Raw genomic sequence first — 21261 nt, forward strand, 5'->3', positions numbered from 1 at the left:
TTTTATCAGAACAAGTCCCTTCACATCCCTCTTTTTGCATCAGCTTGCTTTCCACTGGGCATTATCACGAGTGTGCACAAAGCAGTTTTACTCCTGCCCTACGCGGCGCTCACAGCGCTGCCTGCAGCCCTTTGGGCTGGGGGTTTAGAGAGTTCACAAGGGCAATGCAGATTTTGGCAGGACAGACAGACAGAGTTTAATTTACTAACAGAGATACAATCTAAACAGCTACAGATTTTCTGGGCATTTCTGTGCCTTTCTGAGCCTCTTGTGTGGCAGCGGGAAGCTGCGCTGCCTGTGCAGCACGTACCCAGGTTTTCCAAGAGCGAAATGTGCAGCAAATAAAGGGACTGGGGTGCAAAAGAGTGGCAGCTGCTTTAGGACTGTTAGAGAGGCTCTTTTATGGACGAATGAACCGTCAATTTGTAGTAAGACATTGTTTTCTAAACATAGCATGAAAACTGTTATCTTGCCTGGCTGGTCATTAGAAGAGAGATAATTATAGTCTCTGTGCGACAGCCGGGCCCAGAACAGGGGCTGCATTGTCCCAGGTCCCAGCTGAGCTCTAGCACAGGCTCCCCAGGCAGCGCTGGGACAAGGGGGCTCCTTGTGCCCCGGCAAGTTCAAAAGAGGAATTGAAGTGCTCTAAGTAGGTGTTAAGCACCTATTTCTCTCTCTGACTCTGGACTAAAAAATCTACTCCACAAGAAAAAGTTGTGGAGGGCAGATCAGTGACTACTGTAGCTGCATCCTCCCTGTTTTATGTACTATACATGCTATGATTGTTATTTTTCTTTTATTAAAAGAAGAACTCAAACCCCAAACCATCAGTTTTGCAGTTCTGTGTTTGTTTTTCAACACAGATTAATAGGATCTGTATGATGGACATGTTTTCAGAAGGAAGGACATATTATATGTTCAGTGTCCACTTCCTGAGCCCTGAATGAGAAAGCTAAACCTCAGCTGATGCTACAGCAGGATGGAGGAGTCCTGGTGTGTACCCAGAGCTTCAGCGGGCCAGAATATCCCCCCAGGACTGCCAGGAAATTCCAGACTTTTGTTTTTCATTACCCATCCAGAAAAGACACTGCCACCCCAGCCAACTGCAATGGGCCAACACACACCTCGCTGCTCTGGCCCCTGCCCATGCCAGTCCCACTATTGGGGCAGTTCATGTCTACAAGTGCCACAGCACCTCTTTTTCAGGAATACAGTCATAGCTGCAGGTAGTAAACGGAGCTATCACTTTTTCTTGCTCGTTTCATCCAGCTGCCTTAAATGACTTACCTATTAACACTTAAACTGAAAGAGAGTAGGTCTAGGTTAGATATTAGGAAGAAATTCTTCACTGTGAGGGTGCTGGGGCACTGACACAGCTTGTCCAGAGAAGTTGTAGATGTCACATCACACAAAGTGTTTTCTGACTCGAGCTTTATTTGTGGTTCAGAGCAGAAATAGAAAAAGTTCAAAATTCTCCAGGCAGACCAGGTACAGTCAAGTTTTTGATGCCATTGTAACATAAACATCAGGTTTATTTTTAACAATGTTTTCTAAGAAGAAATGGCCAGAAATACTAAATAATTCTGATATTTCACATGAAGTAATTGGCCTGGTTTTCAGCTTCTGAGTTCACACTGTGGCTCAGGTAGTGCCCTTTTAGAAATTAATTTTGACAAAAAGGTGTGTAATAATTAATTTCCTACTACTTCTGTGAAAGTCAGTAACTAGGTGAAAAGGGAACACCTTGTTTATGCCTCCTCTAAAAGAAAGTCTTTTATAGGCTCTCATCCTTATTAGACAAAAGAGAATCCAAGTGGAGGATCTTTCTTGAATTTCATGTGTGAGGAAACCTGGTGGAGCTAATAAAACTGCTTGGTTTCACCAGTCAGTGGTAAATAAATGCTGTAATTATACCTCTAGGGAGAGTAGTGTCTTACATTAAGTAAAGGTAGGAACAATTCAAGACCAAGTTAAGAACATACCATTATTACTAAAGGTGGAAACACTGTATTGGCAGTACATTCAAAGTTTCTTCTTAAAAAAATACTTTTTATGTACTGAATAACTAAAAGACAGGAAGTCCTTTTTGTCATCCCAGTGAGAACAACCCCAGCTACTCAAAGGATTAAATAAAACATCCAAGCAAAGTAAGTCTGTTTAATATAAGATACTAACTTAGTATTTGAAAATTAATGTGTTTGTAATGCAGTTATTTTTGCTTGAGTTCTCTTTGCATCTCTGAAAGAGATCAGTCATGACTGTCATTCAAGTGATGAACTAAATGAAGTCTGAAGAAGATGGTAACACAGAAAAACATAGATTTTCTTTGAGTGTAGAGAAATGCAAAGTGTTTTTAACTTCAGGATGTATATAGGAAAACACAAGCTATAAACATAACTCCATGTCTTTTCTCAGTAAAATGTACTTTAAAAGACATCTAAACAAAATTTTCTCTGTGTGTGTTTTCTTGTTTTGATGTGTTGTTTAAATTTTGGAGAGGTTAGAGAAAAAACAGTATGCTCTAAGGAGGACTTGCCTCTGTAATACGTAATTTTGCTTTTTGCTCTGAATGTGGTGTAGTTCCCATAAACTCTAGGAACAAAATATTAACTAGAGTTGATATTTAGCTTGGGGCATTTGGTTCATGTTTGTACTGGTCTGAAAGAAATCACATTTTGAAGAGACTTATCAAGACTCTAATCTCTCTGCAGAGAGCTGAGCGGCTGTGGCAGGCTTGACAATGCTATTCATTTTTGGAGCCTCACCACCAGAACAAGCACTCAGCACAAAAGGATGTGTGGAGTCTAGGCTACTGTACTGTTCATACATCTGTATCTATCCATTACCAAGAGACTTCACACCACAGAAACACACATCACTGAAATAATACCATTTTCCATTCTGTGCCTTGGAGATTAGTGTTGCCCAGTGTCAGGTAGTGTTTATTAATGATACAACACACACCTTCCTATTGATCAAAAAGACTTAGTGAAAAAGTCTTGAAACCAAAACAATTTTAAACTGAGGAACAAGTTGCATTGTCTACCACAAACTATTTGAACAGAAGGCTTGAACAAATGTCTATTGATGTGTGGCTTGTATGCATCATTCTTTATCACATAGTTAAGCCCTTGCTGTTCAGGCAGTGAGTATATGTGTCCACTTTAACAGCAGGAGCTTAATGCTTTCATAAATACTTTATGAAGTATATATAAGTAAAGTACAGTTTCATTCTACATTTATGTCTTCATCTTCTTAAGTATTTGATCCTAAGCACACAGCTGGAATGCTAAATAAAACATTATGTCCCTACAGTTTCTCAACAGTGAAAATATTTAACTATTATCAACAGGCAAAAAACACAACTTCCCCCTCTCCCCCCTAAATAAATATAGAGAAAAACAACATCAGAATTACCTTGCTTGAGGTGTGCAACTTTTTATTCCTTTTCTCCACACAGTATGAAAGTGGGTTTTTTTCCAAGCTTTTCTGTACCCCAAACTCCAGCCAACATTATTCTAGAGAAGGAGAGGCAGGCAGCAGAGGGAGGCCTGGACACCTTTTTTCTTTCAGAGAGGAGCTAATCAAACATTCCCATCAAGCTCCGAGCTCTGTGAAAGGCACATTGCTCTCTCTCTCCCCCACTCCCTCCCTCTGCTCCTCTCTCCCTCTCTGTCTCTCTCTCTGTCTTTCCCTCTCCCTCCCGCACACACAGACTACAGAGCTCCTTACACTGATTTAGCAGCCGAATTAGGCGGTCCTATTTTAAATATACGTTCCCTCCCACATATTTTTGGTAGGGATTTCTATGCTCCTTTTGCACTAGCCTGTCAAGTTTTTCTTTTTTGGGAAGTGAAGCTTTACTCAACTGATGTTGTGGCTCATTTTTTTCAGTCTCCTTGTGCAGTTCAGCACTGTAGTGAAATGACTAGAACTAGTAGATGAGAGTAAACCACACAGCCTTAAAGATTATAGCTACCAGATTAGTTAGATATAGATCAAGTTTAAAGAGAAAAAATATCTTTAGAAGAGACTGTGATGCCTTTACTTATGTGAATAGCATCATATTCCCCCAGCAGTTTCCCTGAAGAGGATTAGTGACAGAATAACTCTGCAAGTCTGGGCACAGAGAAGTAGAAGTATGTCATGAGGGTTCTTTCTGATGAAGTTGGAAGTGAGGATTTAATAAAATGCTCTCAAAGGCTAATAAACTGGTACTTGTTAAGTGTGACCTGGCCAAATAAGATACACAAAAGGACTAGTTTCTTTAAGTATCTGTATGCAGATCTCCTAAAATTCTTGGGTAACTTTAAGAAGAAAAATGTATTAAAATAACCAAGATCATAGCATTTATGGGATTACCACAGAAAATGCTGGTATCTTATTCCAGGATACTAGAATGTAAACTATAATTTGCAAATCCATCTAGGTATTCGGAAGTGTATAGATAACATCCATGGGTGAATATACCCTGTTTAATCTAAGATCATTATGAAAAAAAAATCTAGTATAAATACAGGAGGTTGACTTCAAAACACACATTAGAAAGACATATAATTCCTGATTTAACAGTCCCCTAAATGCGTTTAGTTCAAAGGGAAGGTGATTACCTGGTACTTGCAAATATCTACTCCAGTATCTGCAGAAACTGTGTAACAGCTCAGCATATTAATAAACAGTACAAGATCAAAAGTTTATCAACAAGCTCCAACTGTGTTACTAAGATACAATGATCCATAATTCATTTGATTATCTTAATACAGGAGTTCTGGCTTGCCATGGTGAGTCCATGCAAAGCAGGATACAGTGGACTGGCAAAAAGCCTCTTCAGACAGCAAATCTGTTAGCAGTTCTACCTAGAAGATCTGCTGAAAAAACCTGAAACACCACCCCACTGCCCCAAGGCTTATTAATTCAAGTTAACAATTTCAGAACATCATAGTCTTTTTTATAACTCTTTGTGAGGTTTAATTATTCAGATAATGAGGGACAAAAGGATCAGGACCTTAGGACTACAAGTTTAGAGGTATATAGGTACTAGGACACAAATATCTAAATACTGGGGTTCTATAGCTAAGTGGCTATGTGCCACTTCCCAGTGCTGGTGAAAGACTGAAATCTCCATGACAACTTCTTACCTGCAGATGCTGATAAATCAAAAATCTTTGGGCACAGACAAAATACTCAAAAATCTCTGGGCACAGACCTTCACTGGTCCTTAGCCACTTGCTTTCCATTCAAGCAATGTATTTTCAGAAATCCATGGGAATCTATGTAGTTGATTTGCCTGTATTGCTTTACAGTCTCAGGTCAGTGGGTTACCAAAGAATCTTGATCTCAAACCAGTGCAAATGAGAGAACTGAAGACTGAGCTTCTGGCAAAACAAACCATGGTTGGGTAGCAAAGGCACCTGCAGAGCATGCAACAGGACTGCATCAAACTAGCTGGACTGGTATTGAGTGATGGAACTGAGAAGCCAGACACAGCAGATAAGTGGGATGACTGGTACAGGCAAAAATTCCTCCTGAGGTTCAGCTTCTGCTGCCCTGTCAGCTCACTGAGAGTTGTAGCTGTTGGCATGTGGAACGTTGTCGACAAGGCGTCAAAGCAAGAGCAACAGCGCATGACCAAGGTCACACTTCATTGTTGTTGCTGCAGGGTGGCAGTTTTACAAAAGAAACAGCTGATAGATCCACTTTTCATTTTCCATGGATGAATTATCTTATTTGTGGGTAAATTATACCATGGGCAAAAAGCCAGCGTGGTGCTGGCAGGACTTTGCTCAGATGCAGTTGTATGAGAACACAGCTTTGTTGCTCCCAAAAACACAGAAATGATTCAGCCCTGTCCACTCTGCACCCACCTTACTCTCCCAGCCTTGCTGGCTCCAGTCCTGGCTCAGGGTCAAGAATACTGCCAGCTGGGTGGCACATTTCTGCGTTACTGCCTGAGAGCTAACCTGGCATCCTGGAAATGAGCATCCCAGGAACTCTGGAGCAGAAACACTGAGTTAGGCAGAAAAAGAAAACTATCTGGTTTGTTATTATTCAGGGCATTCAGCCTCTCATTATTGATTGTAATGGAGAACTGAGGAGTATCCAAACAAAACACTGAGGAGGGCACTGACTGTCTCTTTTTATCACAACATTTCTGAGTGCTGTTGCCTGTGCTCTTTCCTGACAGGCAATTTCCAGCCACCCAAGAGCTGGCAACACGAAGGGCAGAAACAAGGGGTAGACCACATTGAATGGCTCTACTTTGGTGCTGGGATTTGCCACAGGGAAAGATTTTTTTGCAAAAGAGATGTCTGCACAGTCAGGAAGCCACTAATTTGAAGACAAAAGGTATTGAACATGATTGTTTAGGGGATGGACAAGTGCTCTATATCTGGATGTGTTCATGTCTTCCACCATTGCTTCTAGTCTGAGGCCTCCACCTCAGTTAGTTTTCTGCTAACTCTTTGTGTGTTTTTAAGTTTTACTGTGCTGTATTTTCATCTGCATGTTAGTTAAAGCAGGATTTATCATGATCCATTTAAACAAAGCTTGAAAACAAAAGAATGCAGGCCCCTTATCTGTCTCCTGAAGTAGCCAGTGAATAAGACCAGAGAATCAGAGAGTTGAGAAGGTTCTTAAGTTTTTGAAGAAAATTTAGTTGACCTACTCAGATATTACCTTCACTCTGGAAGATAAAACAGCAGAAATAGAGATATGGTGTATGTCGGCAGTGTTAGCTCTGACAGAGGAGATCATCTGGCCAAGACTCAGTAAGGAAGTTCAGTATTTTCAAACAGAGGTAGCAGCAACCTGGAAGACTAGACACTTGCTCATGGAACTTAAATAAAGACTCTTAAATAATTCTGCATTCTGAGATCATCTGTCATGCAGAATTTTCAAGGTACACAGGGTTTGTTTAAAAGACATTGCTTTGGGTAACAGGTGGGTGGAAGCAGCTGAAAATCTGACTTCACTGAAGGCAAGCTCACTGCACTTAATCTAATCCTCATTAAAATCTGTCTTCAACAATTTTTAACAAAGCATTTTTTAATAACATAACTAGTGGACTTACATATTTCAGCCAACAAAAAAATTTAAGATTCCTCATGCTTCCCTCTTTCTGCATGCAGTTATTCACAGGTAACTGAAATAGAGAAAACCTCCCCTATTTTGAAATGCAATTAAACTCACATGTTCTGGGTTTGTTGCTCACCAACTGGTATGGCCCCTGATCAGAGAAGAGCCTACTGTGAGGGAACCATCAGACAAAGCTGTAGTTTTGCACTTTTTGCACTTACATGTCCAAATTCAGTCCAATTCATTCATTACTGACTTGGTCCATTATCTTTTGATCATAGCTGGCCATTCTGTAATGAGTCACATAAATAGGTCAAACTTTTGTTGAAAGAGGAAGGGAGAAAGGTTTTATTGTGTAGTAGGTTCACAGAGTAGGTCAAAATCTAAGTGAGAGCAGAGGATGGTGATTTTAAAGGTCATAAATTGCTTCCAAGAGATCTGTGCAAAGGGTTGACAGGCATATAGGTCCTGTGGAGCAGGTGTGTGCACCAGTCCAACCCATTCTGTTCATCTCCCTAACACTCAGGAGGAATTTCTGGCTCCAATGCTGCAGGCATGGGCAAAGAAAATACTCTTCAGGTATATTATAAAATAAGATATGCCTGTGCAGTTTTTAGAGAAATATAAACTTTGGGAAATTTTTCCCACTGGAAAGTAGAGAGTTTCTCATATACCAGATCTTTATCCCACTTGTGGGACCCAAGGTCTGGCATGAGGCTGTGGCCACTCTTCTATAATCATGAAATCATTTGCTCTCCAGGTATGAGTAGGAAATATAGAAGACCCAAGACTGAAGTAACTGGCTTGTGATCATTACACAGAAAGTGCTGAATGTATCTTATCAATGTGGGCTTAGTAAGGCAGTTCTGACTCCTCATACAAGGACAGAAAACAGGCAAATTAAATGATTTCTGCAAGACAACATGTAGCTATGTCATATCTAATCCCATCCAGGTGCTTAAACAGAAAGGAAAAAGTTTTCTGCTCTCAAGCAATTACCCTCGAGCCTTTTCAACCAAATACTACCACAGGAATCAGAGAGCAGAATCTTACAACACCCCAAAATGTCACGCACAGCCTGCTAGTGCTGGCTCTGTTCAAAGAGAGCATGGTTGCACATGAACTCCTAACAAGTGGAGTTGAAATTCTGTAGTTTTTCCACATTTCTCAAACACCATTAAATAAAATCGTAACTTATGCATTATTACACTTAAGGCAAATTCTTCTTAAAAACCATTTATACCTGAAAAAAAAAAAAAAAAAAAAAAAGAGAACAGAGTGGGAAGTATAATTGGGATGGCAAGGCAAATAGGGGGTTAACATTGTTTGGCTTTAGCTGCTTAAAGAACTTATATTGAAATGAGCCTGAGGTAAATAAAACAACCAATGTCCTGTAAGGCTTATATAAAATACATTGATGTGTTTGTCTAGTTCTTGAGAAAGGTAGGGAGGCTGAATTATGTGTACTGTAGCCCTTGCCAGCATCAAAAACATCTTTAAATAATTAGAGCAATTGGGTAGCCAGGGCTCTGTTTTTACTTTTTTATGAATGAGGAGACCTCATGGGCCAAATGAATACATAATGTTGGCAAGCTTGACTAAATGGATGTATACCAAACTTACAGTGTGTAAATATGAACCACACTGTGTGTTTCTCAGAGAAGATGGCAAAGGCCACATTTCCTGAGACTGTGGAGAAGCTGGGCTCTGTCAGCAAGTCCCCAAGTCTTTGTGTGCCTCAGACTGAAAAAAAGTGACCAAATATGACACAATCAGCCCTTTTAGGTTTGCTGGAGCAATATTCAAGACAGAGCTGATAAACCCCTCACCTGGGTCTTCTGCAGCATATAGCAGGGGAACGGGATCCTGGGATCCTGCAATCCATATCCCAACTGGGCAGGCTCCCAGGCTTCAAGGATGAAGATTTGTTGTGGGGAATGGGAAAGGGACCCTTTTTCTGTGATTGATACGTGAAGAGCTTGAGTCTTTCCAGTTGAACAGTGACCATTTTAACTGTCATGGATTTTAATTGCTGGGTCTTTTTTTTAAAGCTCTGGGCGGTCAATTTTGGAAACTTTTGACCTTGCCAGCCTCTACAGTTATCAAAAGACATAAGAAAAAGTGAACTTGGTCTTGGAAGGAGAATCTCATAAGGCATTTGCGCAAACTCAGAAGTTACTACTCTCTGTTCAGTGTTTGTACACTCTGAGAGCATGTACTGCATTAACTGTGGACATGCAGAAAATACTAGTTAGGACCAACAAGTCTGGTGTATTTGCTTATAGTTCTTGGACTGTAGCAGAAAGAAGCAATGCTCAGATATTGCTTTCCTTTAATTATTTCAAGATATATCTCTATAGGAAATAAGAAAACAGACGGAAGATGCACTTGCACTTAAAGTGCAACACAGAGCTACCATGGGCATCAATTCATTATTTTTGCCATGCAGCTGGATCTACCCATACTTCCCATGCCCCATATTCGCAATGCCTGATTTAGAACAGAGGTTGCCACAAATACTATGTTGAAACATAAATAAAGTGAATAGCAAATGCAGGGGCTAGAAAAGCCTCCATCACTTTTGGGATCAGGAAATGCCAAGGGTCATATGAAGAGAAGCTTGCCTTGATTGTGTCCACAGACCTTTGGATCTGAAGAGATGTAACCAGCTTTAAAAGCTGTAACATTATGGAGGTGATGTTTGTATCTCTCCAGTCTGCTTTCAGACACCAAAATGCTGTCACAATGGAAATCAATTTTAGGTAGGATTTTTTGAGCAGAACTTGCAGTTATTGCAGACAGAAGTGTACTGTGACTGAACAGAACTTGGTCTGTTTGAAGTGCAGCATATGGATTTTGTTCATCTAGAATCAAGTGTAGGTAGGGACTGAGTCTTCCCGGGTTAAGTGGGATATATTTAATTGCTCGACTACCTCATATAAAACCTGATTCATCAACATAAGACTTCTTTTATGAGGAGTAAAATCATCTGTTCAGGAGAGTGCTCTTTGTTAATCAAAAGCCTCAGCAGTGATGGATTCAGTGTTGAAATCTGCAGCTGAGGACCAGAGCCCTCAGAAAATACAAATTACTTTTTCAGCATGCTTTCCCTGTCTGCCCTCTTCCAGAGCAAGCCACGTGCTATCATTGCCACTGTTAATTCCCTTCACCAAGAATACCAGGTCTCACTCTGGATCCCAATGCCACTTACCTGGGCAGTAAAACTCAATTATTCACTGCAAATCAGGCCTGGAAAATGTAAACCCAGTAACAGTCTTCTGTCTGTTTTCCTGATGCGTTTTCTGTTTATGCTCTGTAGGGCATCAGGTGTCAGAGCAAATAGGTGATGCCAGTAAAAGCCACTTCACAGTAGAGAGCTCATGGCTGCCTCCCAGCAACTGAATGCATCCCCTCTGTGGTGCCCTTATCCTTGTGGTCCTCCAGCTTTGGCTCTTGGCACTGAAGACTGTTCAAAATGCAGGTTGTTTGTGGAGGCAACATGTAGAAACTAGAGTGCTGCCCTGGCAAGCAGAAGTGTCCAAACATGCAGCAGGGCCAGAACTTCCAGGGTGTTTAGTGGGTGGATTAATGTATTTTCTGTAATGGTATTTGCCAGAGTTCGTGAAAAGCCCTTCTGCACGTGACCCTGTGCACAGGCTCGCCCTGTAAGGCTTAACACTGTTCTATCCCAGCTGAGTGGCCTTGTGCCAGTGTGGTAACGAAGGTCTCGGCATGGGGTGGGAATACACAGGTTCCCTTAGCTCCTGGATGGTGTTGCACCCATGTGAATCTCTTTTTGTGTGGGTCCAGGTCCCAGCAACACCATCACTGGAAGATGGTACACATTGTGGAGGTAGAATGTCCCCTATTTCAGCATGGTTGAATTGAATTGGGAAGGAGTGAGACCATAGGGTCCTGGTGCTGGGGGCTGGCAGAGTGGGGGAAATAGGAAGGGAAAGCTGGGATTCTACTAGAGGGATGGCACAGGAGGAAGGTGCTGGGGGTGCACTTGATCTAGATACAAGGAGGATATAGAGTGATGCAAGAACCTCTCTGGGCACACAGACCCCAGTGGACTGGCAGAAACACCAGCACTTTTCTTTCTTGACATCCCTGTCCTGCCCCTGTCCTCCTTTCTCTTCCAGCAGGATGGGAGAGAGAGTGTTTCTGGTGTGTCTTTAACTGGTCACCACCCAGCTGTTCATTGCTGTGAACAAAACTGTGAGGGTATTGAAGCTCCAGACTGCTGTCAGTCACTAAAACCATTCAAAAAGTTGTCCTGCTGTGTGTGAACCAGCCTGACATTGGAAAGGCCTTTTTCTGCCGAGGGCAGCAGAGCAGGCAGGGCTGCAGGCAGGAAACTCACCTCCCTTCCTCCCCCTCAGGATACTTGTGACTAAGGTTTTATTGCTGTATGTGTGCAAAGGGGTCAGGGTTGGGGAATGCAGGCTGTGCCCCTTTTTGCTGCTCATTTCCACCATTTTACTCAGGCATCAATTTTCCAGCCCTACAGAGCAATACATTTCCAGACATAGAGAGGGATGAGGTGCTCCCTAAGGGACAGAAGATGTAGACACGAGTTTCTGCAGTGCAGTAGCCTATATCTATGCTTTTTAGAAGCCAGCTATTTTTCATGATCAATTTCCACTCTAAAAGCAGAAAACAGGCAGTCTGCATAAACATCACTCAATGCAGTAGCAATTCAATTAACTATAAACTCAGTAATGTAGAAATAGAGTAGCAAAGAGAGTGATCTTCTACAATGCTTTTGAGGGCCACACAAATTTCTAATGAAATTTTAAATCCTTCTCTGAAATCAAGCCTTGAGAAGAAATGCTGATCTTTTGTTACATGTAAAAGAAAGGGAAAACTCTTCAAATCTTATTAGAAAAATAAATCTGTCTGAATAAGCTGTATTCTTTAGTCCTTGCCTCCAGTGATACAACCATTTATCATAAGGTGAGCTCTCTGTTTTGATCCCCAAATCAAGTAAATTACTTCTAATAAATTGCTCAGTCACAAGCACAGTTCAGCTAGAAAAAACATTTGCATTCTTCTAATTGCCAGCATTAAATCTCCCAAAGAATTGTAAGAGGAAAGTCTCTACATTTTCTGCTTGCTAACACCTCAGAGTATTTTATACTGTGAAAAATACTGTAAATGCTTTCCAAGTATTTCAATAATTGACATTTTCCACCTTAGGTTTTCAAAGCTCTTTTCAAAGAAGGGCAAACAATGAAAGAAAATGGAAAATAGTTTTGGGAGAGAGAAACTTAAATCCCACGCATGTTCTTTAAAAGTATCAGAAGAAAAAAAAAGGCAAACGGCTTTTATAGAAAAGAAAGCTGAGAAGTGCAGAGCTTACAGAACCAAGTCTGAGAAGGTATTTTCACTACTTTCAGTACTACAAGTAAGACAGAGACAGACATTTTAGCAGGGCTTGTTGCAGTAGGTCAAGGGGTAGAGGTTTTAAACTGAAGAAAGCTTGATTGAAATTTAATAAAAAAAGAAGTTTTTTATAATGAGGGAGGTAAAACACCAGAACAAGTTGCCCAGAGAGGTGGTGGATGCCCCATCCCTGGAAACATTCAAGGTCAGGCTGGATGGGGCTCTAAGCAACCTGATTGACCTGAAAATTTCCCTTCTCATTGTAGAGGGTTTAGAGTAGATGACCCTTAAGTGTCCCTTCCAACCCAAACTATTCTATGACGATTGGCTATTTTTAATTTAAAAAAAAAAAAAAACAAACAAAAAAAACCCAGAAAAGTGTGTTGCAGACAGGTTCTGGGTTTACCAACCCATGAGGGATGCCCACAATCCCACAGACATTAATAAAATCAAAGAAGATTCAATATTGAAAGAGACCTTTGAGATCAGCAAGTCCAGCTGTCCACCCGACACTAGCACTGTAATCCTTAAACCACCACCTCGGGCCGCCCAGGCCTCTAAAACACCTCCAGGCATGGTGACATGGTGACTGGTGACTGCCCTCTTCCCTGGGCAGCCTATTCCAATGCCTGACCACCCTAAAAATGAAAATATTTTTTTCTAATATCAAACCTGGATCTCCACTGTATCAGTTTAGAGTCATTCCCTCTGGTCCTCTCACCGCAGGCATGGTAGAAGAAACTGGTCCCCAGCTCACTACAGTCTCCTTCCAGGTGGTTGTAGAGAGGGATGAGATCCCACCTGAGCCTTCTCAAGACCAAACCAACCCAGCTCTCTCAGCTGTTTCTCATAAGACATGTTTTCTCATTCTTTTACAAGCCTTCTTTCTCTTTGCTGGACATGCTCCAGCACCTCAACATCCTTTGTAAAGTGAGGGGCCCAGAACGGAACGCAGCGCGGCCTCACCAACGCTGAGTACAGGGCGGTGACCACTTTCCTAACCCTGCTGGCCTCACTCTTCTTGAAACATGCCAGGATGCCATTGGCCTTCTTGGCCACCTGGGCACATGCTGGCTCATGTCAACCAGCAACTCCAAGTTCCTTTCTGCAGAACAGTCCTCAAGCCATTCTTCCCCCAGCCTGTAGTGCTGCAGGGGGTTGCTGTGACCAAAGTGCAGACTGGGCACTTCACCTTATTGAACCTCCTGCAGTTGTGCTCAGCCCATTGATCAAGCCTGTCCAGGTCTCTGCAAAGCCTTCCTACCCTCAAGCAGATCAGCACTCCCAGCCAACTTAGTGTCATCTGGATATTTACTGACAGGGCACTCAATCTCCACGTCCAGATCATCGATGCAGATGTTAAATGGGACTGGCCCCAAAACTGAGCCCGGGGGAGCACCACTAGTGATTGGCTGCCAAATGGATTTGACTCCATTGACCACAAATCTCAGGGCCTGGCCATCCAGCCAGTATTTTACCCATCAAAGAGTCCACCTGTCCTAGACATCAGCAGCATCTCCCATTTTTTCCATCTAGGGGGATGCTGTGGGAGACAGTGTCAAACAGTTTACTGAAGTCTGGAGAGACCACATCCACAGCCCTCCCCTCATCCACCAGGCAGGTCACCCGGTACTAGAAGGGCTATGACAAGGCCACCTTGTCATTCTGGATTCTGAAGATACATGCTGTGAAAATGCATGTGCTGGGGAACAAGCAGCTCAGGACCAGGCAACAGGGAAAGATTTCCTGCTGCTTCCCTGATGTGTGCTGGGATCAGTGCTTGGGCTTCCGTTTGCAAAATCTAATGGTTGTTTTTTTGCATCTGGATAGGAGTTGTGAGCCCCAGGCAGAAGGCCAGGGCAAAGTAAGGTCAAGGCTGAGTGGGGCCTCTGTTGTGTTAATTTTAGTGAGCTACAGCCACAGCCATACTTTGATGTGTCCAGATCCTGGTCCAACTATTTTGTGTCTCCACTGACAGCTCACCAAAGTAGAGCATCCCAAAGCTGCTTTGAACTCTGCATGGTGAGTTTATCCTAAGCTTCAGTGCTAGTGATGGTTTCTGTGAGTCCCTTACCATAAAGTGAAAGGCATTTATGATCAGAGAGAAACAGCTGGCATGTTGTGTCTGTGCAATGCACAGAGGAGACAATCCTGATTCACACCAGTCTAAGAGAAGGAGGTGTCAGGCCTGCAGAGATGCCTAAAATGGTGTGTTCCCCTCCTGAGCGAGCTAATAAAGTGGGAAACCAAGCTGTGCCAGCTGCAGTGTGAAATATTACATGCTAGCCTCTGTTAGAGCTCCCTGACTGCTCTGGCTGTTTGCTCCAGTGTGCTGGAGCAGGGAGGCTGCTGCTGCCAGCCCAGGTGATCTGTAAATAGCAGCTGCTGAGGCCTCTGGTGCAGCAGTTCTGTGTACAGCCCCTGCTGTGTTTGGTGAGCTCCCCTTTCACACGTCCTCCTCACGGGCTTCCTGCCATCCAGCCATCACTGCTGTGGATTAGGATAGCTTATCTATATATACTCTGAATCACTGCTTCCAGGAGTTACCTGACAGGAGGCCATCAGAGGCTCACTTTGTCTCCTTTGTGGCAGTGCATGAGAAAGCCAGTAAAGAACCTGCAAGCGCTAACTATAATTGTTTCCATCCAACTATTCTAGTCCAGCTAAGGAGGGACTAATCTTTTTGGAAGTTCCATTTTAAAGATTCTGCTGCTCTAAAGTGAATTGCTTTGGTCTTCAGAAAATTAATGCCTTACAGCTGTCTTTTTAATTATTTTCTCCAATGAGTGAATACATTTTATCATCTAGAAAAAAGTCAATTTACAAGAATGAGTAAGAAAACTGAAACAAGTCCTGATTTGTATGCAATAAATAAATAGTGTTAATATGTGGAAAGTAATTGGGTTTTTTTTTTTTAAGTCTGTTGTTTCATTTGTTTCTTTTCACATGCAGGGGTGGGGAAAGGAATTAGTGTTACTGTGAGCGATGCATTTTGCCAAACAACTCTGCCTAGCTAGTTCTAAGTAAACTCCCTGTTTAGTTTGTTTCACATTTCCAAGGCTAAATTTTCTGAAGGCCACAAAGTTGGGGCACAAAATCAGGGTGATGTCTGCTAAGGATCCAAGAAATGAAAGACAAGAGATAAATTGAATTCAAAAGACATCTGCACAGTGCTTTTTTCCATCATCAGTGTGGTCTTCTACAGCAGTGGTTCATGCAAATTAAGACATACAAACAAGAAGTGCTCAGAAAGTGTGTGATCAAGAGCTTAGTAGCACCTGTAGGAAACTGGTACAAATGTTAGATTTCATTTATTTATCTCTCTTTATTTTTCTATTATTTGAAGAGGTTTTTGAAAACATTTTGTAATGTCTTTGATGTTTCATCTGTACAAAACTGTGACAGTGCATGTGAACATCTACAGAGTCAGTTGGTATGAAGGAGATGGAAATTAGGAACTAGATGTTAGTACTTGGGCTGGTATTTCAGAAGACATTTGCACCATCCTCACTTCTACCATCAACTGTTTTACAGAGTGGAAATCAACTGGTTGGACTAAGCGCTGTCTCAGGCACCCCATCAGTGGGAGAGTAGAGTGGTATGTGCATGTTCTATGCCATAAGCAGTTGATGGAGGGTGTCTAATTTACTGCTGTCAGTGTGGTTATTTTTTCTAATCTCAAAAACTTCAAAAAGTTTGGGAACAGTTTTATGCACAAGAATTTCAATAAGAGAGACTAACCTTATCCTGCATCACCCAAGCACTTGGCCTTGGTGTTCTCCTTTCTCAACATTTCACATGTTCTGTGACTTGGCCTCATCTCAAGACCATGTGGATGAAGTCTTTGCAAGTTGCAATTCATCGTTTTGCTGTTGCTTGCAAGGAATATGATTTCTGTCTCATATTTCTAGGATAAAGGGATGACCTTTTCTCCCCCTGCTCCAAGGGACAGACAAACACATAAGGAAGGACATGATGGAGAAGGTAGAGGGGATGTTTCTTCTCTGATGCTCTCTATTTCTCCTTCCTTCAGTACTGTGAGGAGAAGCTGGAGGGAGGCTGCAGGCATGATCCTGGCTGTTTGGGTGTGTCAGGAGCGAATGGGGAAGACCAACAGCTTTTCCTTAGTCCATCAACAACAAATATTACAGGCTTGGTCGTGTCCTGATATTGCTGTGGCCATAAATACCAATGTTGAGTTGTTACTTGGGGCTGGGAGTAATTTCATCCTGGATTTGCAAGGGTTAATATTTGTGGTGACTCTTCCTGAAAAAAGGTGTCCATGGTGGGGTTTGTTGTAGTCACACAGCTTCTTTATCACAAGATTTTACACAGTGAGGCTGAGGATTGGAGAAGTGGTACAAGAAATTTGAACCAAAGCCCTGAATTTTCATTCTTCCAGGCAAGCAGAGGAGGTCTTTCTCTCTCTATGTGATATTTAGGGATTTCTGCAGCTGAATGTCATTATCAAAGACAACATTTCGAATGAATAGCCCTACACATATTCTCCATGGTTGCCATATGAATAACCATGAACATTTCTCAATCTTCCTCTTCCCACTCCCCTCTCCCACCTCAGCTAAAGCACAAACACTCATTTCAGGGCTAAAGATATACTCTTAAATAACTTCTGACATTTCTTTGTTGCAGCCTAGTGAAGGCTGGGTTGATGAGCTAGAGAGAAGTTTTATATAAGCCCTTGCTGAGATGTCATCATAGGATTGGAAGTGGGCAGCACTGACAATTGTTAGCATTTGCCTCTGGAGTTCATTTAACTGCAGGTCTGCATGTCTGCATGGCATACAGGGCTCTGTTGTATTGGTTTTTAGCCCCAGTGATGTGTCACAGTCCTGAGGACTGCGAGGTTCAAAGAGGAAGCCTCACTGCTGTCCCTGCTGTGCTAAAAAAGGGTTTCTGTGTGCCCTTGTTGGGAGGGAAATGTCCCACCAGGGATGTGCCAGCTGCTCCTCTTGGCTTTTCCAACCCTTTCAAAACACTTTCACACTCTGCTTCTTCCATTAATTGGATTATTTGTTTTTTAAGCTTTTTGCTGAGGAAGTCAAATTGACCACATCTGGTTAACAAAGCCTGAAATAATTGTGAGTAAATCAAAGAGCAGTGCTGAAGGGGGAGGCCAGCTACAGAGACCAGGCCAGTTTCCTGGCCGTGCTGAGAGTACTTAATCCTTGCTGGCTTTACCCAGGTATCATGGAAGGATACCTGGATGGCAGCCAGAGATGGAAAGCATGTCCCTTTGCTACCTGGTCTGGTTGTTCATCCTCTGTTTGTAACCTGTGCTAATACAGGGATTTACAGACCAACAGGAATGAGTTGGTTTTCCTGTGGGATGTCTGTAAAAGATGTCTTTGCTATGTTGACCTTAACCTAACAAATGAAAATGGTCATTTCAAAATGAGGGTTTCTTATTGTTATCTGTAGGTAAGGATGGCAGGACACTTCTGCGCTTTGAAAGTTAGGTAGATCAGTGAGATGCTGTAAGTCTGGGAGACCAACAGATGAGGTAAGCCTACTGTTGTGATTAAGCAGAGAAAATAATTAAAACATCTTTAATGACTGCAACTGCCCATATAATAGCTAGTTTTTACTTTGCTTACTATATTAAAAACCCAAGATAAAGTGTTTTTTTTTATGGCAGAAGTTCTTTGGGTACATTCTCAGAAAGCAATCCAATTCTTCAGAATTAGAGGCAGATGAGGCATGCCATCTTCATCAAAACCTTCGGGATCTACAGTTGGGAGACCATATGTTTAACATCCTTAGACCTGACTGTGCCCACTGAACTACAACTGAACTTGCTGGGTGAAGCTCTATACCAGATTTTGCAGATGGAAGCATTAGGGCAAAGTCTTTAGGTTATTGAGCAGATTCACTGAGTGGGTCTTATTTGGAGACTATAATTTTATAAGGCCAGAAATATAATTCCAGAAATAGATTGTGGCGATATAACTGATGTTGTTAGCTTCATTTCTATTGCATACACTTGTAAAGGGGAGAAGACCCCAAAATCCATGGTATCTTTCCAGGAGGAGTTCAGGGAGATTACTCTCAATAGTGTTGTAGTCACTAGGTTGTAGGGGTTTTTTGATGCATATACTAGATTCTTCCTGCTAGCATGGTAAATGCTTAAAGGGCTCTACGTAGAAGACCACATGAGAGTTAATCTTGTGGGAACTCCCCATGTTTTGCTATTCCATGGTAATGCTCCATTTTCATATTAGGTTGGGTGAGAAAACGTATTTGGCAAAAATTGCCCTTATTAGGAAGTGTTTTGGTGGTGTATTTGCTCCTGCTAACTTTCTGATTGTTGGCTGTGCTCTTCCCCATCTGTTGCCAAAGCACCTGCTGATAATGGGTTATTATGGGATGTGACAATAAAACGAATGAAAACATGAAGCTTGAAACATGAAATTTCTGTTAGACTGGAAATGGGGAACTGCAATGCTGCTTCTCCTCAGGTCATGGTGAATCAACAGAGAGGTGTATGGACACCACAAACCATTACAGAGAGCCAGTGAGTGGGGCACAAGAAAACAGGAGATCTAAACTAAGGAGGACTCAAGAAAGTCTGAGAAAGACTCAAGTGTGCTGCAGCCCAGGAGTTGATAGAATCTTCCTCTTATCTGTTCTAATGTCTGATGTCAAGATTTTTTCCTCCTTTTTCAGCATAACCTGTCTAGTTATCCTAGTGCTAGCCAGGTCTTTTCTCACAGCCCACTAAGAGTCACATTTTCCCAGACTTCCTGAGTCCATGTACTTCACCTCTTGTAAAAGCTCTGATTTCCTTCAGAAGTCAAAATACTTAAGATTTCCTTGTGAAGAATGTGTACCACCTTTCAAAGAATAAGGTGTATACACTTTCCAAAGTGGATGACTCCAATGACGTGGAATGGTCTGGCAATAGCTCCTCCAAACTGTGGGCAGATATGGGTCTCATAAGAACTTAACTAAGAACTAAGCTTTTAAATTCTAGTAACTAAAGAACTAAAGAACTAAAGAGCTAAGAACTTAAACTTTCAAATTTTTAACAGGTCATTTGACTGGGATGATTTTTTCTGATAGGACACACAATAATGCTAATGTACTTGACTGCCTTTCAGCAAAGGAAGATGAGGGCTGGATTGTCAGGTAACATGGTATCAGTTAAGGATGAGCTAAAGCCCATTTTCTATTTCCTTTAAATCCCTGTATAGGCTGCATGTTATTTCATGACTGGCTAGCTTGTTCTCAGAGAAGTTAGTATTGTTCATTTCCCACAGCAGTTTACCAGTGGTGCCAAATATGTCCCGAGTTCTCCCAATTCACTGTATGAACATTAATGTGATGTGAATCCATCAGAAATTTGTCTTTAGCACATGATAAGGCTTTGCCAGGTCACATCACAAAGAGATGCTCATGCTCTCACTTGTGCTGCCAGACATTATTCTTGACTTCACACTCTGTTTTGCAAATACTGTGGCAGTTGTGACATGCAGAGGTGCCTTGTGCTCGGGCAGCTTGCAGTGACCTTGTCATGGACCCAGTAGAGGTGCCTCTGGCCACACATGCACCCTCCAGCACCACGCCAGCTTTGCTCCAGCTGTGGTTCTTTCCAGCAGCCAGGCTGGCTGGTGTACAGTGTCAAAGGCTACAGAAGGCTGTCAAATATCAGCCAGGGAGAGCATTTATTGCAGTGATTTTTTTAAGTCCTTCCACTCTCCTTTTACTGGGTTACATCCTATTACATAATTAAATGCTATATGTTTGTTATCCCCAGAGGGCTTTTGTCTCATTCACTGAGTATCAAATAAGATGGTTATTGGCAGAGACAGCTGGTAGTTCTTTTTTTATTTTTATTATTCAGTGTGGCCCTGTTTTCTCTATTAGCAATGGGCTTATTACATTCCATTTAGTGATTTTCTTATTGTTCTGTGTTCCTACTCTAGTACTATTGGACATTCTTTGAATCTTATATTTATTCTTGTGCTTCTCCTGCACACCAAGATATTTTCAGTCTTGCTTCCCTTTTATGATGATACAGAAATAATCCAACCCAGAAAGTCCTTTAAGAAATATGTGTTAAATACATATGTGGGTACTCAAAGCTATAGAGAAAAGCATAGGTCCAGATAACAAGCTTCTGCTCTCTTCCTGCAGTCAGTGCAATTCCCTTACCTCTTTTAATCTGAATCTGGGTATATGAAGCTCTTTAAGAGTCTTCCAGGCACAAAGCTTCTTGCAGGATCTGTGGATCTTTGTATCCAGTAGTACCCTTACTCCATTCTTCTGGAGAGGACGGTGTTTTCAGTTTTAGCCTGCTTCATCTGGAATCACCTGGTTGCCATCTCCCAGGAAGCAGAAATATATGCTGGTCATGAAGACCTTAGAGATATTTTTTTCCCAACTGCACGAGATTGTAGCTTTTCATATCCCTTCATCATCAATGCAGAAAGGGATTAGGGAATCTTTGCTGCAGATGGGAATAAGGCACTTCAGACCAAAACAAAGCACAAAGCCATTTTACCCTGCAGGCATCTTCACTTTGGTCTGCAGAGTTCCTGAAGTGCTTCCAAAAATCCTCTGCATTTGTTGATTTAGTGAGAAGGTTCGGACTCCATGCTCTCAGCAATCTGAAAGGTAGGCAGAGGGACAAACAGCACTGCAAGAAAACCTAGTTTGCCAGGCTGTTTTGAAAACAGAGCCAAGGCTGTGTTACCAACTCTTTTCATTATTGCCTGAGGTGAAACTATTCACCAGGGTAGCAGTAGAATAATGTTCTTGCTGAACTCTACCTCAGGAAGG

At 42.0% G+C, this 21261-nt stretch overlaps 1 protein-coding gene across 2 annotated transcripts in view; it reads right to left on the reverse strand.

Moving 5' to 3' along the window:
* VIT (vitrin) overlaps window positions 1–3573 on the reverse strand; it is a 53701-nt gene extending 50128 nt beyond the window's left edge. For both annotated transcript variants that reach the window (XM_053939453.1, XM_053939452.1), the window contains exon 1: window positions 3418–3573. The gene's annotated coding sequence lies outside the window, so the exon portion shown is untranslated. The remainder of the gene's footprint in view (window positions 1–3417) is intronic.
* Window positions 3574–21261: the final 17688 nt, after the last annotated feature.

The sequence above is a fragment of the Vidua chalybeata genome, chromosome 3 (assembly GCF_026979565.1).
Source record: "Vidua chalybeata isolate OUT-0048 chromosome 3, bVidCha1 merged haplotype, whole genome shotgun sequence".
Taxonomy (NCBI): domain Eukaryota; kingdom Metazoa; phylum Chordata; class Aves; order Passeriformes; family Viduidae; genus Vidua; species Vidua chalybeata.